General features: G+C 42.8%; 2 long non-coding RNA genes across 7 annotated transcripts; one reads left to right on the top strand and one right to left on the bottom strand.

Moving 5' to 3' along the window:
- On the bottom strand, window positions 1–7,856 carry LOC132805668 (uncharacterized). 2 transcript variants are annotated; one of them, XR_009640945.1, is made up of 4 exons: window positions 7,110–7,856; window positions 2,427–2,492; window positions 1,320–1,524; window positions 1–1,144 (listed from the first exon to the last, which is right to left on the bottom strand). It is a non-coding gene; the product is annotated as an uncharacterized LOC132805668 (long non-coding RNA). The 2 variants fall into 2 exon arrangements; XR_009640944.1 differs by lacking the exon at window positions 1,320–1,524.
- Window positions 7,369–24,509, top strand: LOC132805667 (uncharacterized). Of its 5 annotated transcripts, none has more exons than XR_009640940.1 (7): window positions 7,369–8,115; window positions 15,623–16,991; window positions 18,519–18,693; window positions 19,307–19,392; window positions 20,060–20,211; window positions 23,667–23,832; window positions 23,988–24,509. It is a non-coding gene; the product is annotated as an uncharacterized LOC132805667 (long non-coding RNA). The 5 variants fall into 5 exon arrangements; XR_009640942.1 differs by lacking the exon at window positions 18,519–18,693 and adding an exon at window positions 13,128–13,224; XR_009640941.1 differs by lacking the exon at window positions 18,519–18,693 and having other exon boundaries at window positions 7,372–8,115; window positions 15,623–15,785; window positions 16,387–16,991.
- The last annotated feature ends 1,723 nt before the right edge of the window (window positions 24,510–26,232 follow it).

Genomic DNA, 26,232 nt, shown 5'->3' with positions numbered 1-26,232 from the left:
TCATATGGTCTTAACCTCTTTAATTCGCTTTAATTCTGCTGCGCAATGCTCTGACAATCAGACACGTTTTAGTGACCACTCAAGTTCAGAAGAGGCTGAACGGTGAGAACAAGGAGAGGATCGCAGGGACCCAGAGATGGAAAGCTGACGGATGTCTGTGATTTTGCTCTTCAACAAATCTGAGAGCTCTGTCTTCCTGTGTTCAATCAACGTTTTATATTTCTTACGTTTTGTCATTCATGGATTTAATCTTGATGATTACCTACCTATTCCATATGACTTCAGTGCAGTTGGTTTCGTGCTGCAAAACCTAAGTTGTTGCACAAACACATTGTTGTTTAGGTATGCAGCAAATTTCAGAAATGCAGTAAAATAACTGAATCCATGAATTCCTTACATTATGAACAAATACAACACCTCAGTGTAGCCCACAGGAGGATGCCATTGTTTCCAGACTATGAAATTAGTATTTTTAATTCATTTGTGGGATGTCAGTATCACTGGCTGGGACCAGCATTTATTACCCATCACTAGCTGCTTTTTGAGAACGTAGCACTGAGCTGCCTTCTTGAACTGCTGTAGCCCATGGACTGTACATAGACCCACAACGTTGTTAGGGAGGGAATTCCAGGATTTTGATGCAGCAACACAAAAGACGACGTAATATATTTCCAAGTCAAGAGGGTGAGAGGGTTGGAAGGAAACTTGCAATGGGTGGTGCTCCCACGTATCTGCTGCACCTGCACTTCTAGATGGAAATGGTTGTGGGTTTGGAAGGTGCTGACTGAAGAACTTGGGTGAGTCTCTGCAGTGCATCATGCAGATGGTACACTACTGCTATTGATAGTCGGTGTTGGAAGGAATGAATGTTTGTGGATGTGGTGTCAATCAAACAGGCTGGTGTCAAGCTTCGAGTGTTTGTTGTAGCTGCACTAATCCAGGCAAGTGCAGGATATTTCATCACATCCCGACACAGAATCCTTATACCAGTGCAAGGAGAGAGTTTAACTTGGAAACCTGTGGATTCTCCATCATGGACAATTCCTTTGGATTGTGCTTAAGAAATGGAATTTCCTGCTAAATAATTCCTCTCAGCTTGGAACCCTCCGTAAGTCTCCTTTAAAATCAAATTCTTCTGAGTGTTCTGATAAAATTAAATAGAATAGTTAATCAGAAAATGTTTCACTATCAAATACATGGTCTCACTTCTCAGTAACATAACATCAGATCCAATGCTTATGTCACAAACAGTTATATCAACTGTTTCAACTTAGGAAATTGTGGCAGCCAATTACATGAAATTATCGTCACCTACTTACCGAATATATAAGTGTCTGGGCTCTCTATTTTTCAGCATCAAACTTCCCAATTCCAATGAGCTGTTACTCCAATGTAGTCTTATCGGAAATTTCCTGTCATGTGGTGAAGAGTGAAAATAGCGCAACAATACTCCCTTGTGTTGAAAGTGATATGCCCTCTGCTGGCAGCCCCACACCACTGCACATGGGTGTTGGAGGGTGAAAACTCTCAAGGATTCAGTCAGAGATGGAGAGAGGGAGAGCATCAGGTCACAGCACCATCCAAACAATCAGCACAAACAATAAAGAAATACACTCAGAGACAAACACGGAGACATACACACAAGGCTGGTATACAGAGGGTTACAATTGGGCTTGAGGTCCCTTGTTGTGGAACATGCATATATGGAGAAATGTTGTGCTCCCTCTGCAATGTGGAAATGATTTGTCTTTGCACAATATTCCTGACATTAAAAAGAGTGCACCAGACCTGAAAGGTTAACTATTGAGTTTTCTTCACAAATGCTGCCAGACTTGCTGAGCTTTTCCAGCACCTTCTCTTTTTGCTTCTGATTTATAACATCGGCAATACTTTCAGTTTTTATTTTGCAATGTCAGAGAACACAGACTTTGATATTTTCTCCCAAACAAAATCTGCTGTTTGTGAAGTGATGTGGAATGTCCAGTGGAGGGTGGCATTTTATCATTTTAAACTCAAGGTGGATAGACAGAGAAAAAGTGAGGACAAACAGGATTCAGTCCCAAGACAACAGAGACAGCATTGCACAGAGATACTGATATGGAGATACACACAGATAAAGAAGAGACAGCGAGAAAGGGAGAGTGTGAGAAAAAGAGAGACAGGGAGAAATGACACAAAGAGAAAGAGTGAGAGGATGGAGAAACAGGGTCAGAGAGAGAAGGACAGACAAAGAGAAGGAGAGAGAGAAAGACAGATAGAGACGGAGAGAGAGAGAACAGAGACAAAGAGGGAGAGAACGACCGACAGGGTGGGAGAGAGGACAAGAGACTGGGAGAAAGAAGGACAGAAATTGAGAGAGACAACGTAAACTCCAACAGACACAAAAAGGAGTTAAGACATGGTCAGATTGAAGGGATAATACTCACTATTCCATTGTTCCCAGCTCTCTCGATAGTTTCTCACACGCATTCTCACCTCAGGTTTGCTTCTGCCTGGAAATGTATCAGCATGTCTCCATATTTGTCATAGAGTCATATTTGTACAGCACAGGAACAGACCCTTTGATCTAACTCGCCCATGGCGACCAGATATCCTCAATTAATCTTGTCCTATTGGCCAGCACTTGGCCTATATCCCTCCGAATCTATCCTGTTCATATTCCCATCCAGATGCCTTTTAAATGTCATTTGTATCTGCCTCCATCATTCCCTCTGGTAGCTTGTTCAATACACACACCATCCTCTGCATGACAGAGCTGCCCCTTCAGTTCCTTATAAATCTTTTTTATTTCAACTTGAGCCTGTGTCTGAGTTTGAACTACCCTGCCTTGGGGAAAACAAGTTTGTTATTCATCGTGTCCTTAGAAAATCACTCATGATTTTCTAAACCATTATAAAGTCACCCATCAGCCTCTGATGCTCCAGGGAAAATTGCAAACTTACTAACTGTCCCCCCTCCTATGTTTACATACAAATCATTTATAAAAAATGACAAAAAGTAGTGGACCCAGTACCGACCCATGTGACATTCCACTAGTCACAGGTCTCCAGTCTGAAAAGCAAACCTCCACCAACAACCTCTTTATTCTACGTTGGAGGTGTAATGGACAGTGAAGAAGGTAAACTCAGAGTACAACGGGATCATGTTCAAATGGGCCAATGGGTTGAGTGCTGGGAAAAGGAGTTTAATTTACATAAATGTGAGGTGCTGCATTTTGGAAAAGCAAATCATAGCAAGATTTATACACTTAATGGTAAGGACCTAGGGAGTGTTGCTCAATAAAGAGACCTTGGAGTGCAGGTTCATAGTTCCTTGAAAGTAAAGTTCCTTGAAAGTAAAGTTGCAGTTAGATAGGATAGTGAAGAATGCTTTCCTTTTTTTAGTTAGTATTGAGTATAGGAATTAGGAGGTTATGTTACAGCTGTACAGGACATTGATTAGGCCATTTTTCGAATATCATCTGCAATTCTGGTCTCCTTCCTGTCGGAAGGATGTTGTGAAACTTGAAAGGGTTCAGAAAAGATGGACAAGGATTTAGCCATGGTTGGAGAGTTTGAGCTAGCGGGAGAGGCTGAACAGACAGGTGATGTTTTCTCTGAAGCATCATAGGCTGAGAGGTGACCTTATAGAAGTTTATGAAGTCATGAGGGGCATGGATAGGATAAATAGAGAAAGTTTTCTATCTGGGGTTGGGGAGTCCAGAACGAGCGAGCATAGGTTTAGAGTGAGAGCGGAAAAGATAGAAAAGGGACCTAAGGGGCAACTTTTTCACGCATACGATTACACGTGTATGGAATGAGCTGCCAGAGAACGTAGTCAAAGCTGGTACATTTAAAATGCATCTAAATGGGTATATGAATAGGAAGGGTTTAGTGGGATATGGGCCAGTACTCTCAAATGGGACTAGATGAGGTTTGGATATTTGGATGGCATGGATGAATTGGACCAAAGGGTCTGTTTCCATGCTGTACATCTCAATGACTCTATAACTGTATAGTACCCTGTGTCACTGAGTCCAAGATTTCCCAATGCTGCCTCCCCAGTCACTGGGACAGAGCAGAGGGCTCATGGAGGAAAAAAAAGTGAAGGCGGCATGGTGGCTCAGTGGTTATCACAGCTGCCTCACATTATGTGAGACCCAGGTTAGATTCTAGCCTCAGGCGACTTTCTGTGTGGAGTTTGCATATTCTCCCTGTGTCTGCATGGCTTTCCTCCTACAATCCAAAGATGGGCAGGTCAGGTGAGTTGGCCATGCTAAATTACCCATAAGGTTTGTTGCATTAGTTAGAGGGAAATGGGTTTGGGTGGGTTACTCTCCGGGGTTGGTGATGACTTGTTGGGCCAAAGGGTCTATTGCCACAATGTAGAGAATGGAATCTAATCTAAAATGCAAGGAGAAAACGATGGAAGGACAGAGAAAGGGAGGGAGTGAGAGAAAGGTAGACGGAGATCGCGAGATAGAGAGTGAAATCCTTCGGGACAAAACAGAATGTCAGCAGGTATGGGAAGAAAGTGGGGATAGAGGGATGGAAAACACAGGAAAAGAAAGAAAGTAGGGAAGATGGAGAGAAATCCCAGGGACAGGCATAGGATAGGAACAGACAGATATTTGCAAAAAACAGAGAGGTAGAGCTGAGAGAGTGGGTGTGCCACTGCAATGCAGATAAAATGGTCTACAGACAAGAACAGTAAGATCCTACAGAGCTGAGACAAAGATGCAGAGAGAGATGAACAAAGATATTGATTTTGGAAATATTGAACGATTAAGCATTCCTTTAAAAAAAATGGTGAGGTGACAACCAAGCAGAGAAATGTAAGAAGGGAATTCGCAGGGCAATGTGAACAGGATGGAGGTGTGCAGAATATGGAGAGGTAGATTGAAGGAAAGACGTGGGAGAGACAGCTGGGAACGTGGAAGTAAAGATAGAGGGAATCAGTGAAATCTGTGGGGTTAGACTATGCAGCAGCCCCTTTGCTATCTTTTTGCCCCTTTAACTCACCCTTTCCACAGCTTGTCCCTTATGGTATAAATCCCAGAGACAGCCTGAACCCCACAACTGATTTCTCCTTGTGTTAATGAAGGACAAGGAGACAGCTCTTGTCTGACAATTGTGGGCGGCACGGTGGCACAGTGGTTAGCACTGCTGCCTCACAGCGCCTGTAGACCCGGGTTCAATTCCCGACTCAGGCGACTGACTGTGTGGAGTTTGCACGTTCTCCCCGTGTCTGCGTGGGTTTCCTCCGGGTGCTCCGGTTTCCTCCCACAGTCACAAAGATGTGCGGGTTAGGTGAATTGGCCAAGCTAAATTGCCCGTAGTGTTAGGTAGGGGGTGAATGTAGGGGTATGGGTGGGTTGCGCTTCGGCGGGTCGGTGTGGACTTGTTGGGCCGAAGGGCCTGTTTCCACACTGTAAGTCTAATCTAATCTAAAAAAATTCCTTATAGCAGAATAATTTGATTCTCTCTATCACTGTATTGTCAGAGTTTCAGTTCCCAATTCAAACATTGAATCAGTCATGATCCTATTCAATGGTAGAGCAGGCTCGAGACGCTGAATGGCTGCTTCTATTCCTATTTTGGATGGTCGTATGTCCTCAATGTAATCTTCCAGCTCTTGGCTATGATGAGACAGGACTGATCTGAAGAGTGATCCATCGTCTGAGAGTTTCAGAGTGAATCAGCCTTTCCGGATTAGACTTCCAGGCTCTGTGTGAGAAGTGAAATCCGCTTGATTCTCCCTTTAGTCTCTCACTGCAAGGTGGAGCAGGCCAGTCACAGGGAAACAAATAGTGGGCCCAATGTGCTCTCTCCACCAGCACAGTTTGGGAAGGACACATGGAGAGACTATTTCCTTCACTGGCTTCCCGTGGCCTCCCTTCTGGCTCGAGCAGGCCTAATGGCCTTGCTCATGGTTCCTATTGAATTGAAGTGAAGACTGGCTATAATTGTGTTGTACAGGGTGTGCCCCCTGAAGTGAGGTTGGTCAGCTCAGTTGGATGGAGAGTTAGTTTGCAATGGAGAGTGATGCCAACAGTGTGGGTTCAATTCCCACAACCAGCTGGGGTTACCATTGTGGGAGATTAAAGATGTAGTTTCTGCAAGAGGGGGAGGGGGTGTTGGCGGGGAGATGGAGGGGAAGGGGAACACTACTCAAACAGTCGCAGGATTCTTGCAGCATACTTAAGGCTAAGATTTTAACGAATATAGAGGTTTTTGCTTACAAAATAGTTTTAAACTAAGAAATAACTTTAAAGTGTTATAGTTGACCACAAAAGAAACAGTAGGGGCATTTCACAATACAGCTTATAGTTTGATAAGAGAAACTGCATAAAAGAACCAAGCTGTAACAAACAAGGAACAAAGAATGTAGACATACAAGGACAGCAGGATGGCCAGATAAGAAAATAACGAGAGAGGAAAAAACAAGTGGGGTAATCGGCTAATGATAGGATGGGAAGAGGGAGGCGTGATTCCGCAACTTGCAAACTCAATAAGAATGCTTACATGCTTTGCTTTCGTGTGCATTTTTTGCTTTATTGCAGAGGCGTCCGGTACTTGCAAGGCCGTAATAAATTGTTCTTGTTTCCAAGGCTTTGTCTCAGGCTGATGTGTGAGTGAGTTCTGTTTCTCACACCATGAAGGATTCTCCTTCTCAACTTCTCCCCTCCCCTGGGGCACGCTGACCCTCGGATCCATCAGCCACGGTATGAAATGGTGTTAGACCAAACAGGTGAACGGTTACATTGAGGGGACTGAGTGTGAAAGGTTCTTGTCCCAATGGAACAGGGATCGTCATAAGATGGAACAGCAGAAGGAAGTGATTCACTCCCAAAGTCTGCTCCACCTTTCACTCAGACCATGGTTGATCTGATCATTCTCAACCCAACTTTCCTTTCCCCATCCCCATACCCCGCTGTCCTCCCCCCACCCCATTACTGAATAAAATCCCTGTCCTTCACGTTGGAAGATCACATTCCCAGTTCTCCAAGAGGACACTTATTCTGAACACTTATTATTCACAAAAATAAATGTCCAGGGAGATTTTCCAAAACAGTGAAATCTTTTGATTGTCTGCACAATAAGTTAAATAAGAAGGGTTGTTTTACCTACCTGCTGTTAGTTGTGTCGAAGGGTGAACGGATGGGAACCGTTATCTCTGCTTTAATCCCACAGGAGCTCCAGGGATTCACCTCCAGGGGGCGGCACCCAAGCGGGACCGCAATCCCTATTGGCCGGTACCATGACATTGACAGGGCCCTTACCCAATCGGAGGCAGCGGTGGAGTCGATTCCCGCCCTTCAGGTTTTCCAAGCGCGGCCGTTTAACCGACACTGCGCGAGGGTGGGTCTTGCGCATGCGTAACATTTCAAACCGGGACCCGCGTGACGGCCGTTGGTTAGTCTTCCCTGGGATTTCGGCTGGACTGGACGCAGAGAGCTTGTTTAAAACAAAAATCCGTCCCGTGACGGTATTAAAATCAAAAACACTGTTAATGTTCGGATATAGACTGTGGGGGAGGGAACACCAACCAGCTTATGTTCCCCGGGCAGGGACGGACGGACTGATGGAGGCAGGGAGGGCAGAAATGCCCCACAGACACACAATCAGAACTTAGTGGAAAAGCCCAGCGGATCTGGCGGAGTTCACGTTTTAGGTGGAGAGATTCTTCCTCAGAAGTGGAGGTGGTTACTGCAGATGCTGAGGGTTAGAGTGGTGCCGAGGAGCGTGGGACATTCTGATGAAGGCCTTTTGTCCGAAATGTTTATTTTCATGCCAGGCGGACGCTGTCTGAGCTGCTGTTGCGTTTCCAGCACCAACTCTGATCCTTCCTCAAAGGTACCTTTGGCCCAACCCCTCTGTGCTGATCGGACTCCGGATTGGCCGGAACCACGGCGATTGACAGGTTACTTGACCATTCGGATCCCGAGATAGTGCTAACCCCCGCCCTGAGGGATCCTGCGCAGGCTCGAGGCGCTGCTGTTGATCTGAGTCTGCGCGGAGGCGGGGCGTCTGGCTTCCAGGAAGTGCACACGCGTGGTGTTTAAACCCGGAACTGGGAATGTCTTCTGCGTGGTTTCGGCTGAGCGGACTGAGTATTATCATCCTTCCAATGAGGGTGAGAAAACATCTTTGATATTAGTTAACAAATTAACTGTGTACACATTGGGTAGGAGATCACACAATTCCCGGCGAGGGGAGGAGCTCGATGAAATCAATAGTCATAATTGTACAGCTCAGAAACAGACCCTTGGTCCGGCTCGTCCATGTCAACCAGATATCCTATATTAATCTAGTCCAATTTGCCAGCGCTTCGTCCATATTCATCTAAACCCGTATTCATTTTTTCCATTTTTAAATGTTGTAATGATAGCCACCTCCTCTGGCAGCTTATTCCACATATGCATCACCTTCTGCGTGAAAAAGCTTCCCCTCAATCCCTTTTAAATCTTTCCCATTTGTCCTTAAACCGCTATCTTCTAGTTTTGGACTCCTCCACCCTCAGACCCTGTCTATTTAACCTATTTATGTTCCTCATGACTTTATTAAACTTCTAAAAAGTCATCCTCAGCCTCAGGCGCTCAAGGGAAAACAGGTCCAGCCTATTCAGATTCTTCCCCATAGCTCAAACCCTCCAACCCTAGCAAAATCCTTCTAAATCTCTTCTGAACACTTTCAAGTCTGAAAGAATAAGAACAAAGTCACACTGCACACAAATAGGCTATTTGGTTAATCCTCGGGTAAAAAATGAGGTCTGCAGATGCTGGTTAATCCATCTATCCCGTCCGGATTTCCTAAACTGAACTAGATGAACTAGCTGAAGTATCCCTCTGAACCTTTTCCTTTCGGGTGACATGGTGGCTCAATGGTTAGCATTGCCTCACAGCACCAGGGTCCCAGATTTGATTCTACCTTTGACCGACTGTGTGGAGTTCGTATATTGTCCCCCTGTCTGTGTGGGTTTCCGCTTGGGGCTCCAGTTTCCTCCCACAGTCCAAAAATGTGCAAGTTAGGTAAATTGGCCATGCTAAGTAACCCATAGTATTCAGGGGCCTATAGGTATGGTAGCCATGAGATATGCAAGTTTACAGGAATTGGGTAGGGGATGTGGCTGGGTGGATCAGTGTCAACTCGTTGAGCCGAATGGCCTGGTCCCACAATGAAGAGATCCAATCCAATTACTTGTCCAGTTTATGTTGCAATCAGATGTAACAGGACACCAGAACTGGATCTGATGCATCGTAGGATTTTGCATGAAGTGAGAGGAGAAATTATGGGGGCACTAGCCAGAAGATTACACTCTTCCCTGCAATCTGATGAGTACCAGGAGATTGTAGGATTGTTAGCATGGCAATCTTTTATTTTTCTAAAAAGAGTTGTAAAGTTAATCCTGTCTTGTCTGTTTAATTCCAGAGAAACCTCTGGCAACAATTATTTGGGATAAAGCTTGTAGTCAGGCTGATAAAGGCGGGTTGGTTAGGAAAAATCATGGTGAAATTGTGCAGAACTAACTTGCTGATGTTTTTTGATGAAGTAACAAAGTGCTGATGAGGGCAATCTACATGAATTTCGTGAAGGTACCACGCAACAGACTTGAGGAAGGTTGTCATTCATGGTACAACAGGGAGGGGCAACATGGATACAACATTAACTATGTGATGGGAAAGAGAGAGAGTGACGGCTAATGGATATTTTTTGAGTTCGAGGAAAGTTTGGGATAGAGCTCGCAGGATGTCAATGTTGGGAACAGCATGTTCCGGGGAGGAGGAAGAGCAAGGCTATGTAAGGGATCCTTGGATAACAAGGGAGAGTGTGAATTTAGTCCAAGGGTGAAAAAGAAGCATATGGAAGGTTTTAGAAAGCTAAAATTGGGTCACACCTGTGATGAATATAAAAAAGCAGAAAGAATCCAAGCAGGGAATTAAGAGAGCAAGAAGATGCTGTGAAATGATTTCAGCAATTGGGGTTAAAGAGTATCGCAAGAGTATTCTACACATTTATTAATAAGAGGATAACTGGGGAGAAGGTAGGACCACTCCAGGATAAAGGAGGGAGCATTCATTGGTATTCTCCAGGAGAAGGATATGGTGGATAGTGAGATTAATGCGGAGAATGCAAACATGCTAAGGCATACTGAGACCAAGAAAGAAGTGTTCGATCTCTTGATGAGCATTAAGGTGAAGGAGTCTCCAGAGCCTGATGGTTTCTACCTCAGAGGAAAGAGAGCAGATTGCTCAGGCCTTGATGAGCTTTGCATCCTTGCTAGCCATTGGACAGCTCCTGGAAGACTGGCAAGTAGCAAATGTTGTTTTTCTGTTCAAGAAGGGAGACAGGGATAATCCAAGAAACTATAGACCAGTGAGTTTCTGATCAGTGGTTGGGAAGCTGTTCAAGAGAATACTTAGAATGTATGTGCTTTTGGAAAAGCGTGGCCTAATTAGGGACAATCAGTATGGTTTTGTGTGTAGGTCATGTCTTACTCACTTGGTTGAACTTTTTGAGTAGGTGACAAAGGTAATTGATGTGGATAGAGCAGTGGATGTTGTTTACATGCTTTTTAATAAGGCTTTTTTAACAAGGTCCCTCATGGTAGGTTCATCTAGTAGATTAAGATGCATGGGATCCACTATGACTTGGTTGCTTGGATTCAGAGTTGGCTGGCCCGTCGAAGGCAGAGGGTAGTAGTGGAATAGTATTTTTGTGGCCAGAGGTCCACGACCTGTGGTGATCTGCACAAATCTGTACTGAGAATTGTACTGTTTATGATACATATGAATGATTTGTATGAAAATGTAGTTGGGTGGGTTCGTAACTTTGCAGTTAACAAAAACATTGTTGGAATTGTGGATAGTGCAGAAGATTGTCAAAGGCTACAATGGAACATAGATCAGTAGAAAATGTAGGCAGAGAAATGGCAGGTGGAGTTTAATCTGGGTAATTGTGTGGTGCTGATCTTTGGGAGATCAATTGTTAATGAAAAGCATGCAGTTAATGCCAGGACATTGAGTACACTGATGTACAGAGTTGAAGTCCATAGTTCCCTGTAGGTGGCCATGCAGGTGGGTATGGTGGTAAGAAGACATATGACATGCTTCCGTTGTTGGTTAGGGAATTGAAACAAGACTCGGGATGTATGTTGCAGCTTCATAAGATCTTGGTTAAGTCACAGTTAATGTTGCATTTGGCTTTAGAGTGGGTGCAGTAGAGGTTTACCAGGATGCTGCCTGAATTAGAGGGTATGAGCTCTCAGGAGATGCTTGAAACACTTGGATTGTTTTCTGTGGAGTGCTGGAGGCTGAGGGGTGACTTGAGAGAAGTCTGCAGCCCGATCTGCTGTGCTTTTCCGCACTGCACTCTCAACTACAAAAGTTAGTTGTTTGGATAGGCTTGACAGTAATAATCTTTATTCCAGAATTGAAATGTCTAATACAGAGAGGCATGCATGTAATGTGAGGGGAAAGTTCAAAGAAGATGTGGGGAAAAAGGTTTTTAGAGAGTGGTAGGCGTTTGTAACATGCTGCCAGGGATGGTGTTAGAGGCAGATACAATGGGAGCGTTTGAGATTATAAGATAAGCACATGAATTTGCCAGGACTGGTCAGATATGGAGCAAAGGTAGGCAGAAGGGATTAGTTTAATTTGGTGTCATGTCTGATACAGCACAGTTGGCCTAAGGCCCCATTGCTGTACTGTATTGTTCTATGGTCCGATGGTGAGAGACTCTGTGCAAATTTCCATTAAATGCCTAGTGCAATTTAATGTCTGTCACTTCAAAGCAGCTACTAAAGTAGCACTATTGCAGCACAGTGGTACTGCCTCTCTCTCAAAACAGAAAGGAACACAGTTAATGGTAGGGCCTTGGGGATTACAGTTGAAGAGGTAGACCTTGAGGTTCCTTGAAAGTGGTAGACTGGCTAGTGAGGAAAGCATTTGGCACGCTTGCCTTCATTATTCAGAATATTGAGTACAGGAGTTGGGACATCATGTTACAGCTGTACAAGACAATGGTAAGGGCACATGTGGAGTACTGGGTACAATTGTGTTTGCCTGCTTTATGGCGGATATTATTAAATTGGAAGTGTGTAAAAATAATTACGAGGATGTCACAGAGATTAGAAGGTTTAAGTTATAAGGTGAAAATGGATAGGCTGAAATGTTGGAGGCTCAGGGGTGACCTTTATGGAGGTTTACCAAATCATGAGGGGCATATCCAAAGTCTTTTCTCTCGCTTAGGGGATCGAAAGATATTAGTTCAAGTTGAGAGGGGAAAGATTTCAAAGAGACCTGATGATATATACATGAAAACAGACCCCTCGGTTCAACTCGTCCTTCCTCACTCTCCTATCGAGCTGTGACTCCACTTTCAAGGAACTATGAACCTGCACTCCAAGGTCTCTTTGTTAAGCAACACTTACCATTAAGTGTTATTAAGACCCATCCTGATTTGCTTTTCCAAAATGCAGCACCTCACATTTATCTAAATTAAACTCCACCCCTTGGCCCAATGGCCCATACTCTATGGTAACCATCTTTGCTGTTCACTGCCCCTCCAATTTTGGTGGTGTTTGCAAAGTTAAGAACCATACCTCCCATGTTCATATCCAAGTCACTTGTATAAATGATGACAAACAGTGGATCCAGCACTGATCCTTGTGGCTCGCCTGGTCACAGGCTTCCAGTCTGACAATCAATTCTCCATCTCCGCCCTTTGTCTTCTACCTTCAAGCTATTTGTGTATCCAAATAATTCTCCTTCTATTCAGTGTGATCTATCCTTGCTAACCAGTCCACCATGAGGACCTTTGTCGAACATCTTACTGACGTCCAAAGATCATGTACATTACTCTGCCCTCATCAATGCTCTGTGATTCTTCAACAAAACTCAATCAACTTAGTCAGACTGTATTTTGCACGCACAAAGCCAAGTTAACGATCCCTAATCAGTCCTTCTTTTCCAAATACAATACATCCAAATACTCAGGATTCCCCCCCCACCCCCCCAACAACTTGTCCACGACTCATGACAGGCTCACTGGTCTATTCTAGAGCTAACTGTAGTTGCACTGACGTGGAGGAAAGTTGAATAGGTAATCTTAATATTTTCAAAAACCTTTCAATTTTTTTTATTTCAGGGCATCATCATTTGAGAAGGTGTAATGCTGCCATGGGTGAAGGTTTGAGTAAGAGAGAAAATTAGATATTTTCAACAATAATGGGAATAGACACAAGGTATTTTCTGAGTGAAAAATGTTTTCTCCTCTCGAAAAAGGCTGCTGAACTTAAGCAAAAAGTTGACATAGCACGAGGCAATTGGCTAGGTACTAAGCAGGATGAGTGAAGGAAGTGGCCATTTAGAATAAGCTTGTCTATCAATTGGCCCAATGACTGGAATAAATGTAGACTTCTGTCCCAGCTGTAGAGACACTTCCCTCTGCACCAATAGACCCAAGAACAACATTGCTTATTTATCATTCTGTCCATTTCCAAGATGTTCTCAATAGCCTCTATTAGTCATTCATTCCAAATACAGATGAATGATTCTGAAAGGAGTTGCTCTTTCACTCGGGCCATTTTTTACCCGTGAGCCCAGTAGCAACAGCAACTGTGGGAGAGAAAAGGTCTCAGGCTGGAAAAGCATCAGGCCTATATGAACCTCCCTTCTTTAGGTCAGGCTGGGATTTGGACGTGAGGTGCAGCAGTGCTTGAGGCTGCGGAGCAATGAGAGGTGAGTGAGGGCCAGGAGGCCACCTGGGTAGGTGAAGGCAAGAAGCTGAGATTTGGCGAGCAGGGGGAGGCTGCGAGGTAGTGAGTGGTTGAGTATGACTGTCCATGTACAGCCATCTGAAGGAGAGCTGTTGATGTGGTGCTGTGGTTTTTCTGTGTCACTGGAGAGAAGGAGGGCATCTCAATAGGGTTAGAGATTGGATGCATATAGAAACATAGGAATAGGAGTGTGTGCTGTGGGTGAGAGGAAAGATTAGGAGCCGGAGTAAGCGATTGAGAACTGGTAACTCCTTTTCAGTTAACTTCTTACATTTGTGGCAAATCAACTGTTTAGTTATGATACATAGAGAGGAAAAATGTATGATCTGTGTCAGTTGAGAGTGGTTTACTGATCTCTGAGAATAAACAGGCATATGGTGTGGATGTGTTGCTTGTGGCAACAGTCTTCTGTTCAAGTGTTGGGTCCCTCTTCCTCTTGGTGTTTCTCCATCTTCTTGGTGAGGACTGTTCCTGTCGCCAAGCACTAATTTGACTGAGCAACAGTGAAATGACAGCAAATTCCTTCCAAGCTTTCATGGTGGATGACTTGGAGGGAATCTTGCAGATGGTTCCGTGCATTTGATGCCCTTGTCCTTCACGATGACAGAGGTTAGAGGTTTAGAAGGTACTGTCTAAGGAGCCTAGATGAGTTATTGCAGTGTTTCCTGTCAATGGTGAAGGTACTGCCATTCAGTGTTGGTTGTGAAGGGAGTGAATTTTGAAGGTGGTGGATGGCGTGAAACATGTGATATTGGTTTGACCTGTCACATGTCAAACTTTTTCAGTGTTGCTCATCGAGGCAAGTTCCATAACATTCCTGACTTGTGCCTTGTGGATGGTGGATGCTTTCTACATCTAATCTGTCTATCTCTTTAAGAACATTATAACATAGTTGATTCTTCTAATCTTCAGAGAAAACATGCCCAGTCTCCTCAATCGCTAATTTATAGGACAGTCCCACCAACCCAGCAATCAGTTTAGAGAACATCCCTATACTCCTTCTTAGGTAAATAGGCAGGAGGACCAGAAGTGTACACAGTACTCCAGGTGAGATCTCACCTGTACAAAGGAAACCAACAGCTAACGCAAAATTTGCCTTCTGAATTGTTTTGTGCACTGTCATGCTAACGTTCAGTACCTTGTGAACTGTACCTTGTGAACAGTATCTTGGTCCTTCTAGACCTCAATATTTTCAAACTTTTACCATTTTAAGAAATGGTCTGCATTATCAGGCCTCCAACCTTGTACTTACTCACATTCTCTTCCATCTCCCATGCTCTTCTTTATTCACTCGGCCTATTTAAGTCTACCTGAAGCCTCTTGGCACTTTCCTCAATATTTGCAATCTCACGAAATTTTATGTCATCTGCAAACTTGGAAATATTACAATCAGTCCCCAGAACAGGGCCCCAATCACTGATCCTTCTGGTCACACCTTGACAACCTGAGAATGACTCTTTCAATATGAACTTATTAAATAGTGGCACGGCTTGAAGAACCAATTGGCTTCTTGCTTGTATTTGCTATGGCATTGTCAGGACCATGTGTCGATTTACAATGAGATAACTGGAGTATGGGGTGGGTGGTTTTAATTAAAGATCCAAGGGAAAGTAGCACCAACATTGAACTCTTCATGTTGAGTTCAGAGTGAAATCAGCTGATTATTGAAACAGTTCTTGATCCTTGTCCACTTTCAAATTTTTTTCCTTAATCGATTCAGTTGCTGCTCACAGGTTTATTGAAGGTGAAAATAAAATCTGCACCAATTTATTCAATAGTAATTGCCAAAGTCATGAAATGGTATTTGGAAATTGTTGTAATGATAATATAGCTAACATTGAGAACTGCTATCTCTTTGTTCTAGGTGAAGGTATTCAGCAGAAACACAAGGAAATACTCCAGGTACAAACTGAAAAGCTGTGTGATCACTATCCGAAGAAACAAGTTTCCAGCTGGTTGATCGATATGCTGAGTTAATGCTAATCGCTAATGTACGAAATTGGACATTTAGAGAAGATGAACATCTGGTAAGAGGCTGAGTCCGTGAAGAGTGTAGAGAGAAACATCCCTGGAGAGAACTGGACAAAACACAAACTGATCAGTTGTCCAAGAGCAGGTTTTTTTTTCTCCCCAGAGAACTTCCACATCTGGGAGTGTGGTAGCAGTGATTGGGGACCCAGGGACTGGAAAAACAACAATGGTAGAAAAGACTGATTGGGCCACTGGGAAAATATACCCAGAATTTTTATCTGTTTTCCGTTTTAAATTTCGGGATTTGTATGCTATTCACTCAGGAATGCTGGAGCAGTATCCTTATTTTGGGAATGATATGGGAGAGGTCTGGAAGAACCCAGAGGGATTGCTCTTTATATTTGATGGTTTGTAAGAAATCAAATACAGTATCGATTTTTCTGATGGTCTTAAAAGTAGACCCTCAGTTCATGTGCACTGATTCTGAATGCTGGTGTGACAGTGTCTGACATTGTGTACACTCTAATCCAGCATAAGCTGCTCCCGGGATGTTCAGTGCTCGTGGCCAGCTGTCCCATTTAATGGAAATAGCTGAGATCATGTCTGGGCTGAAATCCTGCGATTTGTTGGTGATGAGCGGAATGAATATTTCAACAGGCTTTTTGAAGATCAGATGATGGCAGCCGCTGTTTTCAAACAAGTGAAGGGGAACAAGATCCTATGTACCATGGTCTACAACGTTTTGTACTACTGGATCCTCGATCTGTTACTGAGTCCCTTTTTCACATAACAAGACAGGAAGCTGCAGCAACTTCCCAAGATTATCACCCAACTATATTTTTACTATAGTTACAACGTTGTGAAAAACCATGGCTGAGAGATTGAAGACCCCTGTGTTGTGTAACTGAAGCTTGGTGAGATGGCTTTCACAGGATTCTGAAGAGGAAGGTTGTGTTCAGGAATGTAATTCTTGTCTGTTTTCCTAATGGAACTATTGGAGAGAGATGATTCTGTGCACTGGGTGGTTAACACATTCCCACACCTCGCCAGCCAAGAGTTTGTCGCTGCCTTTGCCCCAGATCCCAGGGACATTTGAAGCTCTGCAGTGAAGCCCATAGCAAGGAAAACGAGCTTGATGGATTGAGGCTGGCTCCTGGTGGATAGTGGAATGTCAGTGAATTCTATGACACAATTAACCACCTCAACGTGCAAGACAATTCTGAAGGATTCCAATATCTGGCTCCTGAATGCCAAGTATTGAGGTAATGCTATGCTGGTTCTTAAATCCTTTCTGAATCTTCTCTAGTAAAGTAGTATCCTTCCTGTAGCCAGAACTGCCAGATGGGAGGGTTGTGTTGTCTCATTTTAACAGAGATTGGAATTAAAGAAGGAACAGAAATAGAGCAAATTTTCCAGTCGTGATCATTAATATCTTGGACAGTATTTCCGATAAGGGATTTAGAGTGAACTGAGGGGGATTGAGAGATTTTACAGGTGACGGTACATTTGTATAGATCTCTAGGTCTCTTCTCGAAACACTACCCAGGGCTCCACCATTAACTGATTAAATCCTGCCCTTGTTTACTGTACAAAAATGCAATAAACTCCATCTGCCACTCCTCAGCCTGTTTTCCCAATTGATCATGATCCCTTTGTAGTCTCAGATAACTTCGTTCACTATTGAGCATACTAACAAAGAGAGTGGTGTAAGGAAGGGGCTGAGCACTATTTCTGAAGCACTAGCATGGGCAGTAGTATCAACAGACAAGGATATGCGATGGGGTGGGGAGCATGATAGTCATCGGAGTCTGTGAGCTTATACATGCAATTGACAAGGAGGCAATTGTCTGAAATGAGACAGGAGAAAGTGAAGACAGGAGAAAGGTACCATAGAAGGTCCATTGAAAAAAGGGCATTTGTGGAAACTGAAAATAGGTCAATGAATTTGCTCCATATCCAGCTGATTGAAGGGGATGGCGTAAAGACAGTAATGAAAGTACTGGCTGGAGCAAGGTAGCTGAGTAAGACCGGAACAAAAACAAATACACACAGGCAGCCAGACCAATGCGTCCTACACCAACACCAAGTGGGGATGCTCCAGTGTTTATACCCAGCACCCTCACAAACACCCCTTACAACAGCACATGAGCAGTGATTTTTTTTTTCATTTCTGGATCAGAACTGTTATTTAACAGTTGACTGTGTCAATGAGCTGAAATGAATCAAGTCCAAATAGGGCACTGGGACCCACAAGAGGTGGTTGAAGGAAGCTGAAAGGGAAAGGGATTGATGGGTCCTTCTCAGGGAAGATCGCAAGCTCTGATAATTTTATCCTGCTCCTTTTAACTGAGCTTTACACCAGTTAGAGAAAGGTCAACATGGACAAGAATGTGAGTGAACTTTAACACAAACACACAAAACTTACTCTCAGTCTGACTGCACCCCTTCATCAGTCTTGACAAGCCCTTGGACTGACTATCTCCTGACCCAAACTGACTAGTTTTGACTAACCTCAGGAACCTGCCACCCTCTGCATCCACCACCCTCTTAACCTGCCACTGTAGCCACTTACCTCACCCACATGCCCACCTTGCCCTTTTGTGAACTCACTCACAAGATGTGAGCATTTAGCATCCATCCCTAGCTGCCCTGAGGAGATTAGTAGTGTTCTGCATTTTCGAACTGTTGCAGTCCATTCACTCATTTGCTGATTCACTTGTTCATTCAGGCAGACACTCAGACACACGTGCCAAAATGAGTTTTGTCTTCTGCTTCCCTTGAACCTACAGCGTATCAACAAAGATGTCCAAGGGATGCTAGACGTCTCACTTCTGGAGAAGCCAGGCTTAAACGACACTCCTAGAAATACCAAATAACATCCAGGAATGGAAACGTTTGAGCAGTTGGCTCTCCATTGATTATTGCTTTGCAGAAAATCCAAGTATTTAATAAATGACAAAAGAGGTAATTTGCAAAATAAGCAAAGGTGAAGTGTGGTAAAAACATCTTCACTGAGCTAGCAGCCCTATTTGGTGTATGAACTATGTTGTCTGGGAATATGGTGAAGGCAGGTTCAATCGAGGCATTCAACAAGGCATTTGATGATCATTTGGCTAGAAATGATGTGCAATGATATGGGGGGAGAAAAGGAGGCTATTAACACTAGTAATGATGCTCATAGAGAAGGCAGTGCAGGCACAATGGGCCAAATGGTCTCTTCCTGCACTTCTGTGATTCTGCGTGATATCAGACTTCAACACAGCATAAAACCAGTGATAGTGAATTGACAGCCAGTCCACTTTGTTCTTGTTTCTCTGTTCCATTGGCTTGGGAACTTGAAATTTCATTGAAAGTGAAATTGGGTGAGGTATATCTCCAGTGATGGGTCTTGAGTCAAATATCATTGTTACTTGCCATTTATTAATTACAGTAGAACCTTCCAATTTGTCCTGGTAAATTGTATTTTTACATCAAAGAAGATTTTATTTGACTTTTTCTTGTTTCCTGTAATATTCAAGACACAAACTTTGCATATGTTTTGGTTTGACTGTATATGTTTCTCGCTACCTTTGTTTAGTCTCCAGAGTAATGACCCAGAAGATTCAGAAATAAAATTACATCTGTGGTTGAGAGGAAACCGAACTGCAGAATACAGGGACTGGAGTAAGTAACAGAATGTGAGATGTTTATAATGGCTAGATGTCTGACAATGTACACTTAATAAAATGTGTGCAAGTTTAAGCATATCAGGAATGACATTAATAGCAAACAGTGGAAGTGAATTTGGAAAAAAGTGGAGAGGTAAATTAGATGGCATCATATTTGCCAGCTTTTCCAGGCCCACCCAGTAATCAAACTCTGAATTGATTGAACCTAAACCGGCTGTGCATGGTACAGAAGAATTGGGCAATCTCCTGTATTCTGTGTCTGTACTAGTGAAAGGACTGTGTGAGACTGAGGAATACAAACTGTAAAATGCACACACTGCAGGAGGTACCAGACTTTGTGGCATTGTGTTTGACATTGTCAGACAATGTACTGTATCAGCAACGATTAAAAAGCACTGCATTTCTAAATATCAACAATACTTTATTCACAGTGCTCAGTGAGAATGATAAATTTGGTACATTGCAATTAATAAAAATGGTATAGTATTGGTATTGTTAAATAAGGTGCACTTTTGTTAGAATTGATAATCGTACAAATATACTCCAATCAGTAACATTATTCTGTAAAGACTGTACGTAGTTGCAGTATCCTTGTCCATACTGAATTTTATGCATGCTATCTTTCCTGCTTTCCATTATTTCCCTTGTTTGATCCAATTTAGCATTAATGGTGTCCGTGACAGATTCTGGGACCTAGGACCTCATCTCTGCTCTCACGGCACACTGATCAGTGATGGACCTGGCCCAAAGTGATGATAAATTGGGTCATTTCTGTAGCTCTGGGGATTCCAAACTGTAAAATATAGATTCTGAGGTAAGTTCCAGATTGTGTGATTATAAGAAATGAATATCTGGCACAGTGTGATGACAACTGACAGTAATTATTTCATTAACAACAGTGCATTATTTTTAGACCCCGTAATGACTTATTAATTAAGCTGCCCGTTATTTGTGTTAGTGATTGTGTATTTTGAAACAAAGTACTTAACCAGCAGAAGTAGTCATGGCATTAAACACTGTGACAATTCTTATCAGCAAAATTGTCAATAATAATCATTTTGTACATTAATAGTTCTATTACACATTAACAATAATTAGCTTGTTGCTAGTACCAGTGTGTTTAATAAATTCCATAGTACTCATGTCAGTGACCGTAATTAAAATATTTTAAATATTCCACATTAAAGGGACACTGTACATTATTATGGTCAGTGATAGTGTTGTAAAATGTTATACATTGTATGTCATTAAGACATGAGTCCATAAGTAGTAACAGGCCATTCAGCCCCTTTAGCCGCCTTTGACATTCAATAAGATCATGGCTGATTTCCACTTTTCTGCCCTTTCTTCATAATCCTTGATTCCCCGACTGCATCATTGAAGTTTGCATCATACGTAGGGTGTTTAGAAATGCGTTTGACATGCTTGTCTTCATTGCTTAGCCTTTTGAGTAGAGGGGTTCAGAAGTTGTGCAGAATATTGGTGAGGCCTCTGCTGGAATGATGTGTCTGTGTATGCTAGCCCAGTTATAGGAAGAATATTATTAAGCTGGAGATGGTTCAGAAGAGATTTACTAGGCTTTTGCGTAGTATGGAAGGCTTCAGTTATAAAGAAAGGTTAGAATTTTTTCACTGGATCATAGGAAGTTGAGAAGTGACCTGACAGAATTTCATAAGATAATGAATTAATTTGTAGTTTTTTTTCACCAAGGATGGGGGATTTTGAGACTCGGGTGCATATTTTTCAGGGAGAAGAGATATTTTATGAAGACTTAAGAACAACTTTTTTTCCCACAGAGGGTGGTTCACATGTAGAATGAATTTCCTGAGGAAGTGATGGATGTGGGTACAATTGCAATGTTTAAAAGACATTTGGATGGGTAGATGAATAAGGAATGTTTGGAGGGATGTGGGCCAGGAGCATGCAGATGGGGCTAGTTTAGTCTGGGATTATGTTTGGCATGGACTGGTAGGACTGAAGGGTCTCTTACCATGAGGGATGACTGTGATTCTGCCTCCACAGCTCTTTATGGCATGGAATTCCAAAGACAACCCTCAGAGAGGACATTTCTCCTCATCTCTGCCTTAGAATAAAGAGGTGCTAATTTAAGACTGTCCTATGGTTCTAGACTTTCCCATGAGGGGAAACCTCCTGTCAGTATTTACCCTGTCAGGTCCATTAAGAATCTGGAATGTTTCCATGAGATCACCTCTCATTTTTCTAAATTGCAGTAAATAGTGTCCCAGCCTGTTAAACCTTTTGTTTTTAAGACAATCTCCCCATATTATAGATCATCCAAGTGAATCTTCTCTGAACCGCATCCAATGAAATGAAATCTTTCCTGAAAGGAAGCAAAGCTGCTCACAGTACTCCCAATGTAGTCTCATCAGCATCTTGTGCAGCTGCAGTAAGACTTCCTGACTCCTGTATGTCAACCAACTTGAAATTAGATCAAACATTCCATTAACATTATCCCTGTTTGCTAGCTTTGTGTTTCCTGCGCAAGCTCCCTTCAGTTTTTGTTTTACAGCTTTCTGCAGCTTTTCCCTATTTAAATAATACTGATCTATTGTTTTCCTTCCAAAATGAACATGTTTATTTGTATTGGAGTGCTCATGGCAGATTTCATGTCTGCTTCACTTTAATTTCAATTTTCCATTTCTTTCCTCTCTCTCCATCCCTAAAGCCAAGCCTGTCAAATGCTGGCCTCTCAAATTCTGGTGCTCATGATCTTGTTTCTGCTGTCACTACAAATCAGTCACTAACGTTTCTGAAGCTGATCAGTAATAAACTGGAAGGTTCAGGAGTGGAAATGTTGACACCAAACTGAAAAACGCAGGCAATAAGGGGTGGGGGGGTGGGAGAGAGAAAGAGAGAGAGAAGTACTGGGCATTCATTCATAACAACTGGGTGGCTACAGTTGTAGATTAATATTTGAGCCACATCATTTGCATCATTGAACCTGTCACTGTAAGAAAGAATGCCATTCAAACGGTGCCAGCTTCCTTACAAAGACCTGCAAAGTTTTATTTGTCTTCCTTCTCGCTGTCAATTTACACGTTTTGCTTTTAAGAAAATAATCCAATGCTGTCTTGAATGCCTGATTTGTATCGACCTCACCATGCCCACAGGCAGAACATTCCAGATTCTAGCCATTTAATGCAGAAAATAATTTCCATATGTTGCCATTGCTTCTTTTACCACTTACCTGAAATAAATACTTTCTGGTTCTCTATTCTTTCGCCAATGGGAATGCTTTTACCCATGTATTCTAAGTTAATGGATGCACTAAGTTCTGAAAATATTTTTGCTGTCTACTTAATTTTAGAATTGGTTACCTTCACTATGCACAGAATAATCAAGAAAATTGAAATATTCCTTTGAATTCAATCTGATGAGATTTAAGGAAAGTATTAATGTAACCTTTGACCTGGCCCTCAGTAATGACATTTCAAAGTTTTCTCCTGTTGGTAATGCAGACATTTTCTGCATTTAACTCAAATATTAACTCACCCTGATTTTAACATTTTGAGGTTGGAGAACTAAAGCAGTTTGTTCTGTAAGTGGGACTAAGAGCTAAATATAAATCCTAGTACATGTTTCTATATCCTTGTGTACTTGATTGACACCACATCTGCATGCATCCCCAGTCCCTCCATCATTGATGCTCAGTAGCAGCAGTGTGAATTATCTACAAGATTCGCTGGAAAAGTTAATCAAAGATCCTTTGACAGTAGCTCTCAATCCGTGACCACTTCCATCTAGAAGGACAAGTGCAGCAGATACATAGGAGCACTACCCTTGAAAATTCTACTCGAAACCACTCACCATCCTGAGTTGGAAATATCACTGTCAGTGAGTGAAAATCCTGGAATTCCCTCCCTAAGATATTGTGGGTCAACCCACAATGGACAGTTAGACTGCGGCGATTCAAAAAGCTCATCCCCATGTATTGAAGGTGACAACTGGGAATGAGCAATAAATGCTGGCCCAGCCAGCAATGCCAATTCCCATGACTGAAAACAGAGAAAAGCTCCATTGGGAATTGTGATTTATTGCTCTTGATGTCAGGGAAGGCACTGCTTGAGTTCTGATGGAATGGTCCCAGGCTTCTCATTGTCATCTATGTCAGTCAGGCCTGGGAACATTCCACCTGCTGCTTCTCTTCACTTTACTGGAACAGAATATCCCATATTTTCCAGTTATGTCTGTTTCAGAAATACTGCTGTTAATAAACTTTAGTTCTTGTTCTTTCTTTGTCTCCCCTAGGGTATGTGCTGCTGCCTTCTCAGAGCTTTGTGCTGAGAAACTTGCCCTTGCTTTCAGTACAAACCAGTCACTGATGGAGTTGTCCATCTCATTAAACATCTTCACCAACAATTCTGTCCCCTCATTTTTGCATGGTGTACAAACTGCACAGTCTGCAATGGATCAAGTGAGTGTTTATGAGCTGCTTTAGTATTAAAAATTCAATATAGATTATGTTCAATACACTTCTATATTTATTATTGAGCACTAACCCCAGTCTCTCCATTATTTACACGGTGTTTCCATCTCTTTAGTTTCTGTTTAATCTTCAATATGTTTCAGATTGTGAGGAAATGGAGTTCACTCCAAATGGGAAGTCGCTCCGATCCAGACCGAGAGGGACTGTGTGAATCTTGGAAGTTATAGCATCACTACTGTTGTTATTTGAATATTTGTCGCTGATTCTGCACCCCACCCCCCCCCCCTTCCTTCAACCGGCTGTGTTCAAGGTTGAAATTCTATTGACGATTTCCCAGTCTCCACTTGAGCTAAGGTCATCTCTCATTGTGAGGTCAGAGGGCCCAGTCATAGAGTCATTAGACTCAGGGACTCAGCACTCAGTGTGGCTTCTACAGGATATCTTTGCCTCATTGTGACCTGCTGGGGACATACATTGGCATCAAGGAGCCAGAGTTGGACTCTGTCTGGGCTGCAATGGAACAGTGACAGTTACACTCAATATTCGTGTGTCTGTGGGGTAGATTACTCCAGGTTCCTGCTCAGTACCTTACGCAGTAAGGAAGGTTTAGATTACTTACAGTAGTGGAAACAGGCCCTTCGGCCCAACAAGTCCACACCGACCCTCCGAAAGCAACCCACCCAGACCTATTCCCCAACATTTAACCCTTCACCTAATACTACAGGCAATTTAGCATGGCCAATTCACCTAACCTGCACATTTTTGGACTGTGGGAGGAAATCGGAGCACCCGGAGGAAACCCATGCAGACACTGGGAGAACGTGCAAACTCCACACAGACAGTTCCCTGAGGTGGGAATTGAACCCGGGTCTATGGCGCTATGAGGCAGTAGTGCAAACCACTGTGCCGCCATGTGAATCTGTGTCAGAGTGAAAGGGGACTGTGCCTCTCACTTGAGATGGACTCCCCTTCCAATAACATCCACTCTCTGGATTCACTCAGAGTGACAGCTTTGTTTTGGATATTCCTCGAATTGGACTTCACAATCAAGCAGCTCCAGAGAGAGAGAAAACTAAAGGATAAGCTTGAGCATGGAACATTGAGCACAAAACCTCAGCTTCCTGGGTAACTGCAGGAGTAAATTCTCAGAGTGACAGAACGTTCCTATACTTTGTTAGGATGATCTCCTCACTCTGTTGCATTATGTTGAAGTATTTGCAGTATTGCTTTTTCTTTTGAAGAGAATATTCCATCAGTGATAGTATAGTGTCTGGAAATGGCAGAATCCAAGCATGAATGAGAACCAGATATTAAAACAAAACATTCTGATCACGCATTTTGTCAAAAGATGTGTGGTCTTAATACAGGAACCGGTTGTAAAAGACAACATGCCAGTGACAATCAGACAACCGTGCAGAATAAAAACTAAGAACTGTGGATGCTGTAAATAAGAAACAAAAATAGTAGTTGCTGGAAAAGTGCAGCAAGTCTGGCAGCATCTGTGGAGGGAAATCAGTTCTGACGATGGGTCACTCTACCCGAATCGTTCACATTGATTTCTCTCAACAAATGCTGCCAGACTTGCTGAGCTTTTCGGAAAATATTTAGTTTTGTTTCAGAAGACAATGCAGGCTCACTGAGCCTTCACTGGTGATGGTGTCTCTTACTGGAGCATTGCTTTACTTTCAGGGATTCACAACTTGTTTGATATTTGGTGTCTTAACCTATTTACAGATACAACGGATAACGGGTTGGCTGGCCAGACTAGAATTTTTGTCCAACCCTAATTGCTCAGAGTGTAATTAAGAGTTGCTGTGTATCTGAAGTCACATGCAGATAAGATGAGTTTCCTTCCCTGGGCGTCAATGAAACTGGTGGTTTTATTTTTCCTAAGAAACAATAATAGTTTCATGGTCATCATTAAACTCTCCATTCCAAGATTTTACTAAATTCCGATTCCATCATCTGCCATGTTAGGATTTGAACCCAGATCTTAGAACATTACCTGGGTCACTGGATTCCTGACCAGTCATATCCATATCCTGTGAATAAAAAGAAATTGCCTTGCATATTGTGGTCCATGTGGGTATCAAGAATGCATGGGGGACAACAAAAGGGCTTCTGCTGAGAGAACCTGGCCAACGTTCGAGCCAGCACCATCATTCAATATGATGGCTGATCATCCAGTTTCAGTATCCCATTCCTGGTTTCTCTCCAAACGCCTTGATCTCTTTGGCCACAGGGCCATTTCCAGGTTCCTGAATATATATCTAATGACCTGTTCCCAACAGCTGTCTGTGGTAGAGAATTCCATAGGTTCAATGGCCACCCCCATTCTCCTAAATTCCAGTGAGTACAAACCCAGTTGTTCCAGTCTTTATTCATATG

Source organism: Hemiscyllium ocellatum, chromosome 51 (genome assembly GCF_020745735.1).
Source record: "Hemiscyllium ocellatum isolate sHemOce1 chromosome 51, sHemOce1.pat.X.cur, whole genome shotgun sequence".
NCBI classification, from domain to species: Eukaryota; Metazoa; Chordata; class Chondrichthyes; order Orectolobiformes; family Hemiscylliidae; genus Hemiscyllium; species Hemiscyllium ocellatum.
The sequence above is the reverse complement of the archived record's forward strand: the minus strand, read 5'-3'. Positions and strand labels throughout refer to the sequence as shown.